The 19,819-nt window shown below is 35.7% G+C and overlaps 1 protein-coding gene across 2 annotated transcripts in view; it reads left to right on the forward strand.

Moving 5' to 3' along the window:
* The window catches only part of LOC111511253 (Diuretic hormone 44 receptor 2), a 329,140-nt gene that overhangs the window by 72,891 nt on the left and 236,430 nt on the right, over positions 1-19,819 (forward strand). The window lies entirely within an intron of this gene.

Raw genomic sequence — 19,819 nt, forward strand, 5'->3', positions numbered from 1 at the left:
TACAAAATATTCATATAGTGGTGAGAAACTACAAAATGGAAATTTATGATGGAGTTGGGATACTTGATGAAAACCACAGAATAGAAATATATGATGGAATTGGCCGTAACTAACGTATTCGAAAAACATTACATTGTGGAATTTTCACTAAAAGTTTGACAAAAACGTAACACGTGTTTGGCCATACATGTTTCGCATACAACCCCCAAAGAACATTGAAAAATACAATACAATGCTTCCATACTTTATTTGGAAGATTCCCACAATTTTTTGTGTCAAGATAGACAAGTAGAAAGCCAAAACCCTTCTTTTCCAAAAATCAATCATCTCTTCTAAAAATAAACCAATTTAAATTTAATACAATTACTTGATAGGTAGAATTGGAACCTTTATCACAAAATAAATCTAATGACAACATTTTCTCCATACACCAGACATCAGAATGACTTTTTTCGACGCGCGTTTCGCATTTCATACAAGTTGAAGCAGAAAATCACTGAATCACAACTGAAGGAACTCGCCTTTTGGTAATGAGGGTCGTACCTGAATGAATTCTCAGTGAAACCGTATTAGGAGTCACACGTTAAAATGTAAGACCGCATTAGTCATTAGCTCGCACAAGTTTCGCCTCTTGAGAGTTGTTGTTTGTAGGGGGGCGACAGCTGCTTAACGGAAAACAGATTATTATTATGTCTAAAGATCCCATTCCACATAAAGTTCGACTATAGCACGTCATTCTTCACATTTTTATGAAATTACAGGTAGAAAACAAGTGAAGATTAGGTATTGATCAGATAGCAAATAACAATCACTGAATACTGGGAATTGAAGTAATGACTCTCATCATTCCTGGTAATGATTCGTCTGAATGCATATAAAAATGTTAACATAGCGTAGGAATCAGTCTCCCACCTCCTGATGATGCTAACTTGATTATCGAAATGCGGGCGATGATAGATACTATTTTGATTCTGAAAAAAGTATTTTAAATAAATTAATTTCATACCAGAGCAGAGTTTCGAAATTCAAACCGTTTCTTGTCTTTCATAAATACATTAAAAACAACTCAGATATATGACAATCTACTCTCAACAGTTGATTCACTCTTTTTAATCAGGTCGAAACATTCATCAACTTCATATTTGAAAATGAATTTACAGTGAATTGTTCAAAATTTGCAAAAAACTTCAATTATTCATTTTTCTATATCTTTATTCAGACACGTTTTCCAGCATATGGATCTATTCCGAACCTTTTCCACTGACAGGGTTGAATGATATGTTTATGAACTTGAATATCATCATAAAAACATTGGCGTTCATGGCCGGAGTTATGAATGAAAGAAAAAAATCCGGACTAGTAGGCCGTAGTCGAATGGTATCAACCGTTACCAGCAAACATCATCAGTGGCATCATCAGTCGTATAAATGTTGACTGTGAAAAGGTCAAATCTCGAAGTCTCAGAAACGACTGACTGGCGAGCCACATGTTCACTCTTATTTATAATCTTAGAGGTTGGTGGGGGTAATCGTGTAAATGGTGGTGGGGGTGATAATAGTGTGTTCATGCAGATGCCCACTTCTGATTGGTCCACACTTTTGCCAGGTCATTCTGATGGTTCCCCCGTTGTTACTTGGTTGTCCAAATTGGACCACGTTGTTGTCTAGTCTGCTGGTGGTAAAATGTCGATGAGAGTTGTATTTTGATCTATCTTTGATCTCATTGTGTACTTGACACTACGTTTTGTTGAACCGTATACCTTCTTTTTTTCTGTTGTGAGAAAACAGAGAGATTTTGAGATATAACCTTCGTTCTCTCGGTCAACGCACATACTACTGACGATCTCCACTGCAATAGCAATGGACCGTTTGGTACTTCAGTTTCCATTCGACCACGGCCTACCAGTAAGTATTTTGTTCCCTTTGATTATCATCAGTCGACAAATACTCTTTCTGGTAGGGGCTGCTACTGGACATACAATCAGCATCTGCGGTACATTTTTTAGCGACTATTTTCGTATGATTAAAATGAAGAAATAGTCACAATAATCAGACTAACTTGATTCGGTTAGTAATAGATGAAGTGGGGTTTGGTCATGGAGATAGTGTCACTCCAATGTGTACCGTAAGGTTTCGTATTAAATGTGGCATGTCAAAAAATAAATTTAGTGATGCGGAAGGCAGCTAATTTTGCTTTGATCTGTCCTGAACTGGTGATGTGTAACACTCCAAACCAGCCTGGGAATAATCATTATATTGATTTCATGGAGGTTTTCCTGCTGGTTAAGCGATAAAAATACGCGGAAATTTCTTCTGTCAAATAATTCAGTATTCATCGTAGTATCACTTGAAAAAGTATTTGATATACTTTCACTGGATCCTACCTAGAGAAACCAATAATTTACAAAATTAATTTCCCTGGCTGATGTATCCATTTTCTAGACAGTTCACGTTTCATTTTTGCTCAAAGTATGATTAGCTGATAACATCCAAGCACCAATCATTTCGAAAATATTTCACACATCACAGACAATATACAATATCGAAGATTGCCAACAGTACGACGATATTTCAAACATCTTCTCATGATCCTCCACTAACTCATTGTTGTCAAAAACAACAAGACATTATCTTTTATTGGATTTTCCCCTCAAAAGCGATTATTGACTTCTCGTCAGAATGCGAGAGGAATGTACGATGAAATCCACTTTGTGGGTTATTTTCAACCACTAACATTCTGAATATCCTTTGACAGGCGATTCAAACTCCAAACTTATTCATCCCACTCGAGCGATAAATGGATTCTGATGTTTCATCCAGACTAGAACAAATAGAAATGTTATCAGGAACATATACGTTTCCTTTACAGTCGTTCTATTGAATCATCTCTGGGAAGCGTGGTACTAGCGCATTGCTCTGTTGCTTGCAGTTAATTGAATTGGCAACTGTTAGTTTCGATTACCAAAGCGGTCTCAATTGAAGTGAAATTGGGATTCATGGTTCACTTTTGACAAAACAATATTGAATACTGAGCACATACACAAAAATGTAACGTCATAAGTAACTGTCTATATGGTTTCTAGAAGCAAAGATGTGTACATTTTTGGAATGACTAGGATGAGGAACACGAAGAGTCGTGGACACCTACGCATGACATTTTCAAGCTTTATCGTTCGTAGTACGGAAGTCCACTAATATTTCGGTATTTTTTGAGAAAAAAATATGTTTTTTCCGTTAACCAGCTATCGCACCTCCACGAACGTCTTACTTTTCAATATGTGATTCCCAACAAGGGTGGCTTGGAAAATCGTTTTTGTTCGTGATCTCTCAGTTTTTTTTAATCTTCAATAATAGATATAGATATTTATATCTTGAATGACTTCACTATCGAGGCTGGAAACATACTGTACAATTTGTTAGACAAGTAGGTATGTTAACAACATACCTACTTGTCTAATTTTTTACTCGATGTCCGAACATTAAATGTTCATGCATGTATATCATATTCGACAGAAATAAGTTTATATTCATGAATATCTGGGAAAAAAACTGGCTTGAAATGGAAGTAACCAAGCATACTTCACCTCACGTGAAAGTATCTATGAAAGAGAGAAAAATCTCCAAGTTTTTTTTTATGTTTCAGACTATCAAGGTCGCAATTGATATTCGTGTCTCCAATCATATGGATGACTTTTTTCTGGATGGAATCCAGCAGCATCAGGGTATCTTCAGGGGTGGAGCCCCAGCAATGAGAACAATACTCCAAGAAAGGTCTGATCTGAGCTTTATAAAGCATCAAAAGTTGCTGAGGTGTGTACAGTTTTCTGGTTCAAAACAGCTCTTGAGAAGAAGCCTTAACAATTCCGGCGACATGATCATGCCAATACATATTGGTTTCCATTTCAACTCCAACAAACTTATCGAAGCAGAAAGCAAAATTGTCCTTTCTGACATTATTATGTTCGGTTCGGAGACAATTATCTTCTTGGTGAAAACCGATGCTTGTGTTTTCATGGTATTGAATTGAACCTGGTTAATTTCACCCCAATTCGAAATCACCTTTAGATTCTCATTAAGATCCAAACGGAATGTCGAGACAAGGGTTCTGTCGTCAGCAAAGCGTTATATTGGATTCTTGTTTTTTTCCCATAAGTCGTTGATATGCAATGAAAAATGTTTGGAGACAATATTAATACCTGGGGAACACCAACGTTAATGGTAAAAGTATTCGAGAGATATCCATCGACGGACACTTGCACTTCAGGAAGCTGGAGAGCCATACACAAAAATTATCCGACCATAGCTTGTCGAAGTTTGGCCAGCAAACTCTCATACTATACATGGGCAAATGCCATAGAAATATCAAGCGCAACAACTTTCACCTCTCCATGTTTCTCGTTTGCATTATTACAAATATGGGTGACATACGACAGAAGTTAACCTGTGCCTTCCAAATATTCAAGGATATGGTGGTTCATGGCTCCCTCCAGTTATTTGCAAGAGTTTTCTTATCCTCTTTGGAAATAGGCTGAATGTGAATTTTCTTTCAACAAGGACAAACCCTTTTAAGACAGGTTGAAGAGTCTGCAAAATTTTGGTGTGAGTTCATTGGCGCACTTTTTGAGTACGATGAGGGGCACTTCATCAGAACCAGACGCTCTGTTGATATTAAGGTGTTTTAAAATTCGCCTGACTAGACGTTGTCAAAAAGTAATTTCTGGCATTGTAGATTCTAGTGTGGGAATAGTGGACGCAAATTGCTCAGCTAGTAGATTTGGTTTTTTTATGGCAATTGAACTATCTGCTTGTGTGGAATTGTGGATTCTGTGAAATTTAGTTGAACAGCTTTAGCCAGAAGAATTTGGACCCGTTGGGATTAGTAAGCAGTTCAACCCTGAATCTCTGAATTGTGAAGTTTTGTTGCTTCTATCAATTCTAAGTTTGCTGTTATTACGAGCATTATCAAATCTTGTACGGCATTGGGACTTTTGCGCCACTGCCGATAGGCGAGATTTATGGAGGCGACAGCTTGCTCGAAATCTCTGTAGAATCAAGATTTGCTGTTAGAAGTTCGTTTCATTGAAAAAGAAATATATGCATTCATGGATGATAGGATAACTTCCCTGACTTCGAAAACACAAACATCTAGCCAGGGGAAATTCACTCGACACTGAAATAAGTTTTTGGTCAAAAGATCCCATATATTTCCAAAACACCAGAATTTCTTCCATCACGATCAGCAATCCTGATCAGAATCTTGATTTGATCACACAGCACGGCTATTAACAAACTTTTACATTCCGTGACTGTATCAAAAGGTACGGGGAACGCACCTGAACAATAATTTTGGTACGAACATCATGGCCAACATACACCAAAGTGTGTCACTTTCTAAACTTCATGATGGGCATAAACAACTGATAGAAACCCGACGACAATGAGAAAATGCAAATACATACTTGCAATGTTTCATGAATTTGAGGCCTTAATGAAGTGAGTAGATCAATATTCTTTCACATAACTAGGCTAGAGCTTCGATGAACCAAAAGAATGTGTGAAAATGTCTTTGAAAATGGAAAAAACTGGCGAAAAGATGAATACTCAGGAATCACTGGAAATGGGAAATAATGAAGGTAACATATGAGGGCCTTGAAGTAGCTATAGTGGCTTTAAAATTGTTGGTGAATTTATTACGACTTGCAAAATATTTCCGTGTTAAAGATAATTGAATTGTATCCGACAGACAATTATGCAAGATTCCTCAAAGGAGATACTCATGTAGATGTTTCTCGTTTTCCTAGCAGCAGACTATCCTGCGTGGTATTATTCGAGGAAGTAGCCTCTTATACGTTTGTATCCCTTCTTGATATAGTCTTGTGATTTCTGATAGAGTATTGGGGCTTTGTTCACGAGTTGAAGCTATTACTAGTAAACAAATCTTTCTCTTAGACAGAGGTTTCAAACATACAGTTGGGACGCATTGAAATTAGTCGAATCCCAGGCACACTGCTGTTTGAGTCAGATCTCTCCTACACTGATAAGAGAAGAGGTCTCTTGCATTAATGTCTGATATATGTATGTAGATTTTGTACAACACACTAGTCAGATCGAAAGTCAAATTCGGATCAAAAATTTGGTTAGGACAATATCAAACTACACTTTTCGAAGTAGAAAAAATTCATAAACAAATTTTTGATTTTTTTGTACTACAAAAAATATCGTATCTATCCTGACTACAGAATAGTTAGAACAACACAATTGAGAAATTAATTCAGAATATTGTCTCTGTATGATACAAGAAACGTTTGTGACGAAGGGAGCAGCCTCATTTCCTTCCAGGCCAGTATGTCCATGAATCCAGACCAGAGACAATTTGATGAGTCTTCCTGTTGAGAAGAGTCGTTTTTGTCACTTTGCTACCAATTCAGACGTTGCTCGGTAGAAGCCGAAAACTTCCACCGTCGCTTGAGCATTTTTTTTGACTTGTGTATGAGGTTGGATTCTACCAATCTCTTCGCACACGATCGCACAGATCTCTGCTTGAAATAAAGTCGCATAAGTCCCTAGGTGGGTTGATATCTCTGTCCTAGGTAAGCGACTTGAAACACCTTAACCAGAACCTGAAGGTGTCTTTGATCTATCTATGAACGAGCAACATATAGATAATCAGGAGGGAAATACCTCAACTTCCAATCTGTGACCCCAATGAAGCCTTAGAAAGTGTATTTATTTAAAAAAAAATAATAAAAAATTATCAATTCATGAGTAAGTGAATATTTATTCAGGTAAACATAACATACAATATGAATTCAATATTAAAATTAGATAACTTGAGAAACTAGAAAAAAAAAGGGAAGAACTAACTAAAACTAACTAACTCAGTCCGGGCTGAGCTACCTAAGCAATGCTTGTGTTGTAGTCATCAACCTGGATTATATCAAATATTCATATGTTGATTGGTGAGTAGAAAGAAAGAAAAAATCAAAGTTAAATTCATTGTGAGGGAGAGACTATATGGTTATTTATTGTATTTTGTATTTCTTATTATTATTCGAGTTCGTATACGGTTTTCAGTTTGTCATAATTTTGGTTCACATATTCTTTCAGTTTTGATTTCATTTTTCGTTTATTAGGAATGACTCTGATTTCTAAAGGGACTAGGTTTAACAATTTTGGACCAAAGTATGATATAAATTTCTGTGTGTGTGTTAGCCTACAGAGAAGGGCATTCGTTTTCTGCTCAGACTGCTAGAACGTGTAATAATATTTTACTGAGACCACCCCATATAATGATACAGTACCTCAATGAAGATTCAGCGAGTGAGTTGTAAATCGTAAGTGAGAGCTTTTTATTATTCACATTTCTGATTTGATCGGATTTATAAACTAACTTATTGAGTCTCTTAACTGTGTTGTTAATGTGTTCTTCCCATCGCAGGTGTTGGTCTACATATACACCCAAATACTTCATCGTTTGTTTGAAGGTGATTGACAATGTTTCATAATGAATTTCACTAGTTTGGACTTCCATTGTCTACTATATAAAATTATTTGAAATCCCTGAAACAACTAAAAAAGAAGAATTGAAAATGAATAGCTGAAAATAACAATTATATTAACCAAAATAAACCTGAAATGAAATAATAGTGAAATAAAATACAAGTAAAAATAGAACAATTGAATAAATAAAAATAGAGAAATGAAAAACATGAAACAGGGATTTCAAATCATTTTATATAGTAGACAATGGAAGTCCAAACTAATTCATCAAATACTTCATGTTGTCAACTTTTTCAATTATTGGACATGAACACTGCATTGGGGTTCGGCATAGATACTTATGAACAGTGAGAGTGTTAATTGAGGGTTGGTCTGTTTTCTGTTGTGAATGCAATGAACTTAGTTTTTCCCACATTTAGACTCAGAAGGCTCATAGAAGTACATATTTGAGCCCTATTTCAGCTTTCTCAGAGACTTCATCCCAGGAATCGCCTTCATATAAAAGTGCTCTATCGTCTGCGTAAGATATTATTCTGCCATTGATATTATGGAGTTTATGAAAATTGTTAATATGAATCAAAAATAAAATAGGACCTAGCACTATCCCCTGGGGCACGCCCATGTTGACAGGTAGTGGATCGCTGAGAGTACTGTTTATTTTAACCTTTTGATTTCTATCAGATATATAGTTTTTGAATAAGTCTAAAGTAATACCTCTAACTCCTACAGTTTTTAAACGGTCCAGAAAAAATTGATAGTTGACTGTATCAAAGGCTTTAGCCAGATCTAGAAATACTGCCAAACTTTCTTTTTGTCATTGAAATTTTTCCAAACACTGTTAACCAATTGAAAGATTGCATTTTCGGTTGATATATTTTCTCTGAAACCAAATTGACCTTCAAATAAAATACTATTTTGTTCTAATATATCAACTAGCCTATTTTTCAAGCACTTTTCGAAAATCTTGGCAAAGTTATTAATAATGGTTATTGGTCTGTAATTTGTTGCAAGTTTTCTGTCACCTGATTTGAAAATTGGAGTTGTTATCGATTCTTCGAAAGCGGCTGGTATGTTTCCTTTCATAAATTAATGATATGACAGAGAGGACTCAATAGAAGTAAATGATGCCTTTTTATAAACTGGACCGTTATGCTATCAGGACCTGAAGAGCTGTAGTTAAGGAAGAGAACTTCCAAAATGAAAGAGAGATGGAATATATAAACTACCGAAGAACAGAAAATACATTCCAGGAAGACATTGAAATAAAGAGGAATCTCAATTCTTACATAAAAATCATATGAGAGAGAGTTCATTAAAAAATATCATCGACCAAAAAGAATTAGTTCCATACGAAGCATTCATATCCGTTTAAAAAAAATCGTGAATCGTCGAACTGATTTGAATATAGTATTTCAAACACATGATATTGAATATATATTCAATTCTAGTATTATCAGATACTGTTCCACATGAAGTTATAGTTTCCTGTTCGTCAAGTACCAGTCGTTTATACATAGTTCCACTTTAAACAACCATCAAGCACTTCAAACAAAGTTTTTTAAAGAATTTGAGTTGTTTTCTCAAACATTTTTCAGATGATTGAAGTAGAATTTCGATACCATATTCAGAAGTTTGTGATACACTTGAAATTTCTCCAGAAAAATTTCACAACTGATAAATTAGTTTCACAAATGAGTTCCAGTCTTATCAACTTCATAGAAAATTCAAAATGAGCGTCCCTTGATGATTTTATCCAAGCCAATATTGGACACATTTCACATTGAAATCAATTTTCCATTCACATCAATTTATGAATTTTAAAAGCAATTCGTTTCAGGAATCTCAAGAGAAATCTCGACGAATGCTAAAAATAAAGCGCGAGTGTGAAATCAATACAGTTCAACTAAAATAGCCGGCTGGAAAGTGGATACCAACCTGTTGAAATTCATTTGAAATCACTCAATCGCCTGGAAAATTTCATTGGAATTGGGGTGAAGTGGTAATCCTATCAGGAGGTGGTGGGACTTATCGGTGTTCATTATTCGGGACAGATGACTTCAATATGTTTGAAATTAGAATTGTAATGGTTGTGATGATGATAATGGTGCTAGTATAATTACATTCGAAATTAATTTTATATTGAATAACATATTGAGTTGAATACCTATATCCGTTTGAATTTTAGGAATACATGATGGGAAAGTTTCCAAAATCTTCATAACTTAGTAATTTATTTCAATTTTCATTCCATGAATAGATTTCCCCCGTATATTTGAATCATCATATGCAGAGACTTGGACTGTCGGAAGACAATGTTTATCGCCTCTATTTGGAAAATGATGAAACAGCAAAGCACATACTTTGTGCCTGCCCCGCTGGGGACCGGATCAGGTATTTAAAGTTCGGCAGAGCCGTACTCTTACCATCTGATATGAAAGACTACCCATCATACAAACTAATCGGCTTCTTTAAGAAGCTGGGTTGATTTGGTAGAGTGTGAATAGGTGTGAGCCACAATAAACTCTTGCGGGTTGCGGTGGAGGGTCGAATAGACCCACTCACTTTGAACCTAATCTAACCTAAACACTTGTATATTGATGATGTAATAAACAGGAATGGCCATCAATTGAAATGTGATCAGTTGGTATTGGTATCAATGATCTTGTCAGTTATATAGAGGGTGTAACATAAGTACGTTGAAATATTCAAGTGATGTATTCCTAAGACTATTTTGAGAAAAATAGTCTTTATGAACTTGTGTCCGAAAAAGCTTCGTTTCGGAGATACGGGATGTTGAAATAGAATTTTTTTGTTCGCTGTTTGAAAATAACTCTTGCAAAAAAAAGTTATTTGCACGAAATTCGGTACCCGGGTTTTGTTTTTGACGTGGGAAATCATAATTTCATATTAATATTCATTTAACATCCAGAGGGCGCAGCGTACGCTGTCATTATTTATTTCAAATTGCCCTAACTCTTTTGACAGTAAACTTTTGGTACTTTTCATGGAAAAACCTAATTCACACACCTTTTCCAAGTAAAAAAGCTACACCTCCTCAACAACGCTGGAGGAGATCGTTTTCGAAATATTCACAATCTTCTAATGCGATGCATATTACTTTATAGCCAAATTTGATTTCAATAATTTTTGTCACTCTCCGCTTGCAAATTAAGGTAATTGAATCGAGTAGGCTATGAAAGTTTGTTTATAAAAATAGAAGTTCGCTGTCACATATTCAATTATTAATAGACAAATTCACAGTTCGGAGTTTATAAAGTGATTTTTTGGTACCATGCCCGACTTTACGAATGCTGAAATTGTTGGTATGGTTTTTGCATACGGCTTGGCTGGCGGAAATTCAAGCGAGGCCAGACGCATCTATCAGGAAAGGTATCCCCAACGCGTGTCTCTTTGTGCAGCGACATTTGCGAATCTTTTCCGGCGACTTTCCGAATCTGGAAGATTTGAAACAAATTCTGCAGTAGGACGGCCACGGACTACAAGAATTGTAGAATTGGAGGAGGCGGTTCTCGAAGAAATTAGTGAACAGCCAGAGACAAGTACAAGAAAGATTAGTCAAACTTTGAATGTGAGTCACATGACAGTTTACAGAATTTCAAAAGAACAGCAATTATATAGTTATCATATTCAGTGTGTCCAGGCACTTACCATACGTGATTTCCAACCACGTATCGAATTTGCTCAATAATTTCAAAGAAAAGTCGAACTACATCCGCATATTTTATCGAAAATCCTCTTCACAGATGGGGCTAATTTCTCAAGAAATGGTATCATGAACTTCCATAACAACCACATCTGGGCGGAAGATAAGTCACATGCGATAACGCAAATTCATTTCCGAAACAGATTCTCTTTTAATGTATGGGTAGGCATAATTGGGGATTATTTAATTGGGCCCTATTTTTTCCCCTTACGTTTGAATGGAGATGCTTACAACATTTTTTGGAACACGAGCTTCCCCAACTTATGGAAGATGTTCCAATTGGTCTCTGAAATCACTCTTGGTTTATGCACGATGGAGCTCCTGCTCATTTTAGTGTGATAGCAAGAAATTTTTTAGACGTAGCATATCCCCAACGATGGATAGGAAGAGGAGGCACTGATCATTGACCCCCGAGGTCAACGGACCTCAATCCTGTCGATAATTACTTTTGGGGACACCTAAAATCACTAGTTTATGCCAGCCCCATTTCAAAGCAAGTATAGCTTGCTTTGAAATGATAAGAAACACTTCGGGCAGTTTTCAACGGTTGCGGAAATCTTTGATGAGACCATCAGAAGCTTGTATTACTGTTGGGGTCGTCACTTTGAGCAGTTGTTGTAACAGTTTTTTCGTTCAATTTTTATATGTTTATTTTCCTAATAAATAACATAGTACTTCTCCGAATTGCTTTTTTTTTACAATCTCTGAAATGTAGCACTTTCTAACTGAATAATAAAACCTGACAATTTTTTTTAATTTGGATTGAATAAGCAGTTCGATAATGCTCAGTTTAAAAGAAGTCTATACGGGTATACTGCGTATAAAGTTTGATGAAAATAACTGAAATTGCAATAAACTTGACAAAAACCTACCATATTTTGAAAAATTTCAACAATTTGTATTTTGAAAACGAGTCATTCTTCGTTAAACATTTTAAAGAAAAAAGTTGTTTATTTTGACGAGATCCCCCACATACTTAGTTTTCGTAATGTTCTCAGCAACTTCACTTAGCGCCCTAGAAGCTAAGTAATATGCATCGATATAGAAAATTGTAAATATTTCGAAAACGATCACCTCCAGCATTGTTGAGGAAATGTACTTTTTTTACTTGAAAAAGGTGTGAGAATTAGGTTTTTTCATGAAAAGTACCAAAAGTTCACTGTCAAAAAAGTTAGGGCTATCTGAAATAAATAATGACAGGGTACGCAGCGCCCTCTAGATGTTACATGAACATTGATACAAAATTATGTTTTTCCACGTCAAAAAACCCCGGGTACCGAATTTCGTGCAAATAACTTATTTTTTGCAAGAGTTATTTTCAAAAAGCGAACGAAAATATTCAATTTCAACACCCCGTATCTCCGAAACGAAGCATTTTCGGACACAAGTTTATATAGATTTTTTTCTTAAAATTGTCTCAGGAATAAGTTACGTGAATATTTTAACGTACTTATGTTACACCCTGTATGTCTGAGAGAAAGGCCAGCTGCAATATACTATGCGTTCAGAAATTAATATTTACTCGCTTGGTGAACACACATACGTCTTCCTGAAGTTTTTATCATCTCTTGATAGTAGGTATACTTACGTATTTTCCCACATTTCAACATTTCATCTTTGTCTTCGCTATGAATAATTCATTGTTTAAATAAAATACGTAATACGTTTTCTTCATGCCTAGAATCAAATTCCATACTAAATCCTGCAAATACTAGTACAATAAAAGTCCTTATATCTCGTATAATTTTTGTTTTTTTGTGAATTTCGTCTATGATTCCATAGTGAACGACATGTTGTTCTATCACGAGCAGGCAGTGCTTAAAAAAAATTAAAATTTGTTTTTCCGTTAACCAGCTGTCGCACCCCTACGAACGACAACCCTTAAAAGTCGAAATTTGTGAGGATTTACGAGGTCTTACCTTTTAACGTATGATTCCCAACACGGTAGTACGTTTCGTAGATTCTTGTGCCGTTCTGGAATATTATCTAGTGTTTTTCTTTTCAACTACTTGAAACGACATGCTATCGATTCAATAACTGGCTTATAAATACATTATCTACGTCGTCTGTTCATAAAACTACACATACACATACAATACAGTGCGGACGTTAACAGTTCATTCCTTTCTTCTCAACTTCTGAACGGGGTAAGAAATCAAAGTCGAACGAAATTTGTATAGAAAAACAGTCTTAGTACTTTTTGATAAAAAAGCCAATGATGTGACTCCACTAGCCGCAGAGTAGACCGTTTTAAGTTTTGATTTCGAATAGAAAAAGTATTCGTGACCCTTTGCTCGAAACCTATTTCGATTTTCCATACGAAAGAGCACATTTCTGTTTTTTTTTATTCCGATTTAGTGACTACGGTAGCCGGTTGGGTTAACGTGTGTGGTTTGTTTCACTTATTCAGTCGACCACTGTGAGAGCCGGTGGTTCAAACCGCACACGAGATGCTGACAAGACAGTTCTCACTGGAGCACACATCTTCGAAGCTTCGCATCCAGAGTCAGTCAGATTTCAATCCTCGAAGTAACAACACGTATACATTGAGTACTTCTTATTTCTATAATTTTTGATTTTCGATTTTGTTTTTGATTGGTCGGCAGCCGGGCGGTTCAACGTGGGTGCTTTGTTCACTCAGTCAATCGGCCGATGTGTGAGTCAATGGTTCAAGCCTCAGGCTAAACGCTCGATTTTCACTGGCTACCGTCCAACCCGTGTTAGGAATCACACGTTAAAAGGTAAGATCTCGTTAGTCTTCAGCTCGCACAAGTTTTGACTATTGGGAGTTATCGTTCGTAGAGGTGCGGCAGCTGGTTAACAAAAAACATACTTCAGCAGATTTTCAACTACATATATGAGAATCCACACCGTATTATTTTAGTAACAAAGTAGAGGTAACTCTGACTGTAAATTCATCAGAAAGTCATCGATTCAAGAAATAGTGACCAATAATCAAGATGAATCCAAAAATCGAGTTGGTTTCTAACAAGATCATGCGATTCCACATTCTTCAGGCCTGTACGTGATTGGCCTATCAATCCATATACCCAGGCATGTGTATTGATAGGCGCAGTCGTTGGAATTGCCTGCTCGTTCACTGAATTTGACTTCCCTCGTTTTTTTCCATCGAGGCTATATAAAATCGTTAGTTCATGTCACGAAACCTGATACAATACGACAGACAGAATCTTTGAAACTTGTGCTAGCATTACTCTAGAAATATTCCAAAATGTTTGAAATGCATTAAAAAATAGACTGTTTTACTGTCACGAAGTTTGAGGAGGACATTTCAAGGATTAGCTCAAATGATTTTCGTACCTATAAAATGAAAAATATTGTGGTTGACATGCCATTGAAATTAAGACTAATCTATAGCAAAAAACGATACTAGTTCGATTTTTCCTCCAGTGAACATTCATTTCAGAAAATCTGACATTGGAAATTTCAGAAATTTCATTTCAGAAATATTAAAATGAAAATATCAAAAAACGTCCTACCGTTGGAACGTGTTCTATCATCATCATCAACTAATAATCTCTTCCTAGCAGCTGGAATTTCAAAGCAGTTACTGAATATTTTAATTAGTTTCAAACATTTTCTGTCAAAAAAATTCAATTTTATCAATTGATTCTAGTGATATTGAACATTTTGTTATGCGTCTAGATTGAATAAACACGTTCGTTATCATAACTTCAAATGAATTCAAAAAAAACGTTCATTATATCGTTACTGCAGATAAATTAGAAGGTAAATGGATATATAATTCAAACTATCAATTTATTATCTTTGGCTCTACATCCGCAAATTTTTTATAGCTTCTATTTCTGGAGCACTCTAAAGTTCTGTTATTGTACTTATAAAAGGCAAATTAAAATCACTCAGTCTTTCAGCAGAGCCGTAATATTGATTTTAGGAAAATAATCAAAATAAATTATGGTAGTATCAAATAATTATTTTGTATCGTCAATAAATCCTCACAAATTTCGAAATCGAAGGTGAAAGAAATTAAAAAAAACAATATTGATTTGGAATGGAATGTTTTCCTAAATTAGTTCGGGGGCAATACCTTGGGTCATTCTGCCTGAATATATAAATCGAATTTCCCAGAGTATCCCCAGAGTATGCACCATAAGGGTTTTTCCATAAAATGTTATTCCTGATAAAAGTTTGTGCCTCCCCTAAAACTAAACAAGCACCAACAAAATACGGTAAAACACACGTAAAATACGAGGAGCCTTCAAATATTTGGAAAATCTCGAGAAATGTTATTTGGAAAAGTTTTTCAGCATTAAAAAATACATCTAGATTCAGATTCATGGCCATCTGGGTGAAATTCAATTTTTTTACCAATTGTTTTTTAAACGGGGTCTATGAAAAGAAAAATTTGCTAAAACAATAAATAGACAGCATCCTGTATACGACGTTTAATTTTAAAGCCTGCAATATTACGAATTACACAGTTATGGTGTAAACCACGGTCAATTTTTTTGAAGACGGAAATTATTTTCAAAGTTTTAGTACAAGGTTATTTTTATTTTTTGTTAACATCGGAAATTACTAAAAATTATACAGTACTGTAACAAGAATTTGATATTTAATAATATCAAATCGCAAAATATCAAAATAAAAAAGGTATTTCAGAACAAACTCATTGACTTTCTGAAGATTTTCTTGTCCAAAATAATTCTTCAAAATAATCTCCAGGAAATGAATGAGTTTGTTTCAAAATAACTATTTAATTTTGATGTTTTGTGATTTGATATCATTGAATATTAGGTTCTTGTTACAATACTGTATGATTTTGAGTAATTTTTGGTGTTAACAAAAAATAAAAATAACTTTGCACCAAAAACTTTGAAAATTATTTTAACATTCAAAAAAATTGACCGCGGTCAAGACGATAGTATTATAATTTGTAATATTGCAGGCTATTGAAATAAAACATCGTATACACAAGATGCTGCCTATCCATCGTTTTAGCAAATTTTTCTTTTCGTAGTCCCCATTTAAAAAAAATGGCCATTGACTCCAAATCTAGATGTGTTTCTCAATGATGAGCAACTTTTCTAAATAACATTTCCCAAAAATTTTTTTTCAGAACAAGAGTACTTTACTTTTGTCTCAAAATCAAATATTTGAAATGTTCAAAAAATACACCTCATGATTTGATCTCAACAAACTTTATCTGAAAAATATAATCATACACTTGAGAAAGCTACTGTGCAAGCGAAACATGTTGTGATTATATTTTTCAAAGTTTGTGGAGACCAAATCGTGAGGAGTAGTTTTTGAAATTACTATGGCTCTTTATCAAGTAACGGCCGAATCAATCAGAAAAAAAAAATTCGAAGGCTCCTCGTATATTACGTGTGTTTTACTGTATTTTGTTGGTGCATGTTTAGTTTTAGGAGATGCAGAAACTTTTATCATAAATAACTTGTTGTCGAAAAACCCCTAATAAGTTTCCTATATGGTGCATTCTTTGGAGGTGACACTGTATAGCAGTGGTTCCTAACCTTCTCAAATCCACTACCCCTGTGAACAACTATGGGAATTGAGTTGACCTCTAGCTAATTTAAAATAATTCAACCACACAAATTCGAACAAAAATATCTTTATCAGGTAAGAAACTGCACGTTTACGTAACTAGTAATATATAAATCTCGGACTGAACTAGTGTGAAGGTTGATATTGCTTTGCATTCGCAAGTTTAACAATATTAGGTTCGGTTCTACTCAACGCGCATCTCATGTCATACACCACATTCAGACGGTTTCTGGCTTTTGTTTTCAATGTAACAAGAGTCAAGAAACCAGGTTCACTCTTGTAAGTTGTAGCAAATGGAATCAACATTTTTAAAGCTTTGTCAGCTATAATAGGATATTCTGCAGCTGCTTTTCGCCAAAATGTACCGAGTTCATTATTTTGAAAATCAACTATCAATGACTTATCCTCCCGTAGTCCAAGAAACTCTACTTTTGCTGATACATCTTCGTCCTGCGTCCTTGCGATTTTATCCTGCAACGTCAAAATGTTTGTTTTATTTCCTTGCAGTGAAATATTCAGAATTTTTATTTCACTGAAAAAATCAGCAAGGTACGCCATCTTTGCTACAAATGTTTGGTCGTTAATTTTTGCACAATATTCTTTTTCTTTTTGTGTTCTCTCATTTTCAAAAAACAATCCAATTTCTTTTCGTAGTTCGTAAACCCTACTTAGAACTTTCATCGCACAAAATTTTGAATAATCTTGGGTTCGTAGCGCTGCGCTACCTCGAATGTGATTAACAATTTTTACTAAGTAACTTTATGTACGCAGCAAATCTGGTGAAAGCGTAACGTTGAATCAAGCAATGATAGCCGAAAACTTGAGGAGCAACTTGTTCCACTAGTGCTTGAAATCCAGAACGGATGCCCATCATGGAAGGGCCCCATCTGTACAAACACCAACCAGCTTTAACCAGTCCAGGACATTTTCCTCAAAACACTCTTTTAGCGTTTGAAATACGTCTTCGCCGCGAGTAGTGGTGGGCAAAGACTTGCAGAACAAATATTCCTCCGCTGCCGTTAGCCACATCGAAGCCGTGCTTCACCCCTCCCACACCATCGATCACCCTCCGTCAGCCGCGCGCATGAGAGCGCCGTGCTACCGTACTATTATATTGTTTATCATTTTAATACTTTTTTGTTTCAACCCTGTTACCCCCCTAGAATTGCCGTTTTACCCCTGCGGGGGTAATTACCTCCAGGTCGGGGGTCTTCCAACAGGGGCTCATCTTGTTGAAGCTACATCGACAAAATAGTTGTCATTCATTCAGTCGGTTTTGTCAAGTCACCATGGACGGATATAACATTCAATAACATGTGCAAATAATAAAATTATTTGATCATAATAGGTGTTATGTTTGGGCAATGTACCACGCGCTTTGCCCATTTTACGGTCCCCATAAGCGTCCGACTGGGAAGATGAGGCCCAATGTGATGAATAAATTTGAGTTCACTGATTCAGTAAACGACTGACCAATACCCGTACGAAACGCAAGATCTGTCGAAAATATCGCCGCTGTTTGTGAGAGTGTGCAAGATAATTCAGAATTCAACTAACCCAGAAACTGAAGATGAATGGCCAAAGACAACGACGCGACGTGTGTTCCCTGAATGGGTACGTGAACAAACAAAATTGTCAAAATTGGGACGATACTAATCCACATGGAATCCAAGAGCGTTCAATGAATCACGAAAAAGTAACTGCTAGGTGTGGATTTTGGGCTGGCGGCGTTATCGGTTCATATTTCTTTGAAAACGACTTATGGCAGGCCATAACTGTCACCATCACCAACTTCTTCTGGTCTAAATTAGATGATCTGGACACCAACGACATGCGGTTTCAACAGGACGGCGCTACGTCCCACACAGCTTATGTCACACTGGATATTCTGCACGAGCGATTTGAGGGCATAGTCATCTCACGTGAAAGTGATTTGAACTGGCCACCGAGATTGTGTGATTTGACCCCGTTAGGTCTTTTCTTGTGAGGTTTTCTCAAGTTGCAAGTTTATGAGAATAAACCACAAACCACAGCGGTCCTCAAAGCCAACATAACCCATGTCATTGGTCAAATTCAGCCCGCCAGATTTATGGAAAATTTGACATTTCGGATGCGCTCCACCCAGAAAACGATGTTATATTGCACACAGTATGGCATCGTTAGGACAGAAAGCGCTTGATGAAAGAGCCTATACAGGGCTTTTCATGATGAGCGTTAATTAGCCGTTTTTGGCAAACTATTCAACGGATCAACCTGAAAATTCCAAAGTATGCATAAGTCAATATGACCTACACGCCTAAAATATTTTAGATGAAGCGGCGTTGTCGCTTCTACTATAAAGTAGCGGCTTCTTTGATTTTTCAAATGGAACACCCCGTATATAATGTCATATCATGATTCATTATCACTTTGTCAACGAATTCATATACTATTTCCCTAGACCTATCTATTACCGTTTAGAAGATATAAATTAATTTCGATATTTTTTTTACCAAACATGAACTTTTATAAATGCTGATAATCTTGAACTCTCTTGCACTAAAACGATTAAATTTGAAATGAAGTGGAGTGATACTATGAAGATTTTCACTCCGAGTCATATTTTCATTTACCCCATACAGGGTCTTGAAAAAATGCAGATACTTTGATCTCATGAAAAAATGAGTGGAACTCACTTTTTTCGAATGGAAGACCCTGTATATTTCAAAATTTTTGAGCTCTACATCCAATTTTAGATTAACTTTGTTCGGATAATACTATTTCTATTTTGAACCGTTTTCGAGATAAACTGTTTCGAACGGAAATTGACGTGGTTTTCTTGCTCATTTTTTTGAATTCATCACTTATTTTGGATATTCAACATTTTTTTATACTCAGTGATATTTTTTTTGATTCAGTTTTTTAACTATCTGATCAGTTAATTCGAAATTGGTATGTACCTACCTCCTCAGTGGACGTCCTCATTTGGACATCCACTGCGTTCTCAATCAATCAATCAATTTATTTGCTTATTATCAATATAACAGATTGAGCACCGTCAAGAAGC

Source organism: Leptinotarsa decemlineata, unplaced genomic scaffold, assembly GCF_025532065.1.
Source record: "Leptinotarsa decemlineata unplaced genomic scaffold, Ldec_3_MD MMD2_tig00026299_RagTag_RagTag, whole genome shotgun sequence".
Taxonomy (NCBI): Eukaryota; Metazoa; Arthropoda; class Insecta; order Coleoptera; family Chrysomelidae; genus Leptinotarsa; species Leptinotarsa decemlineata.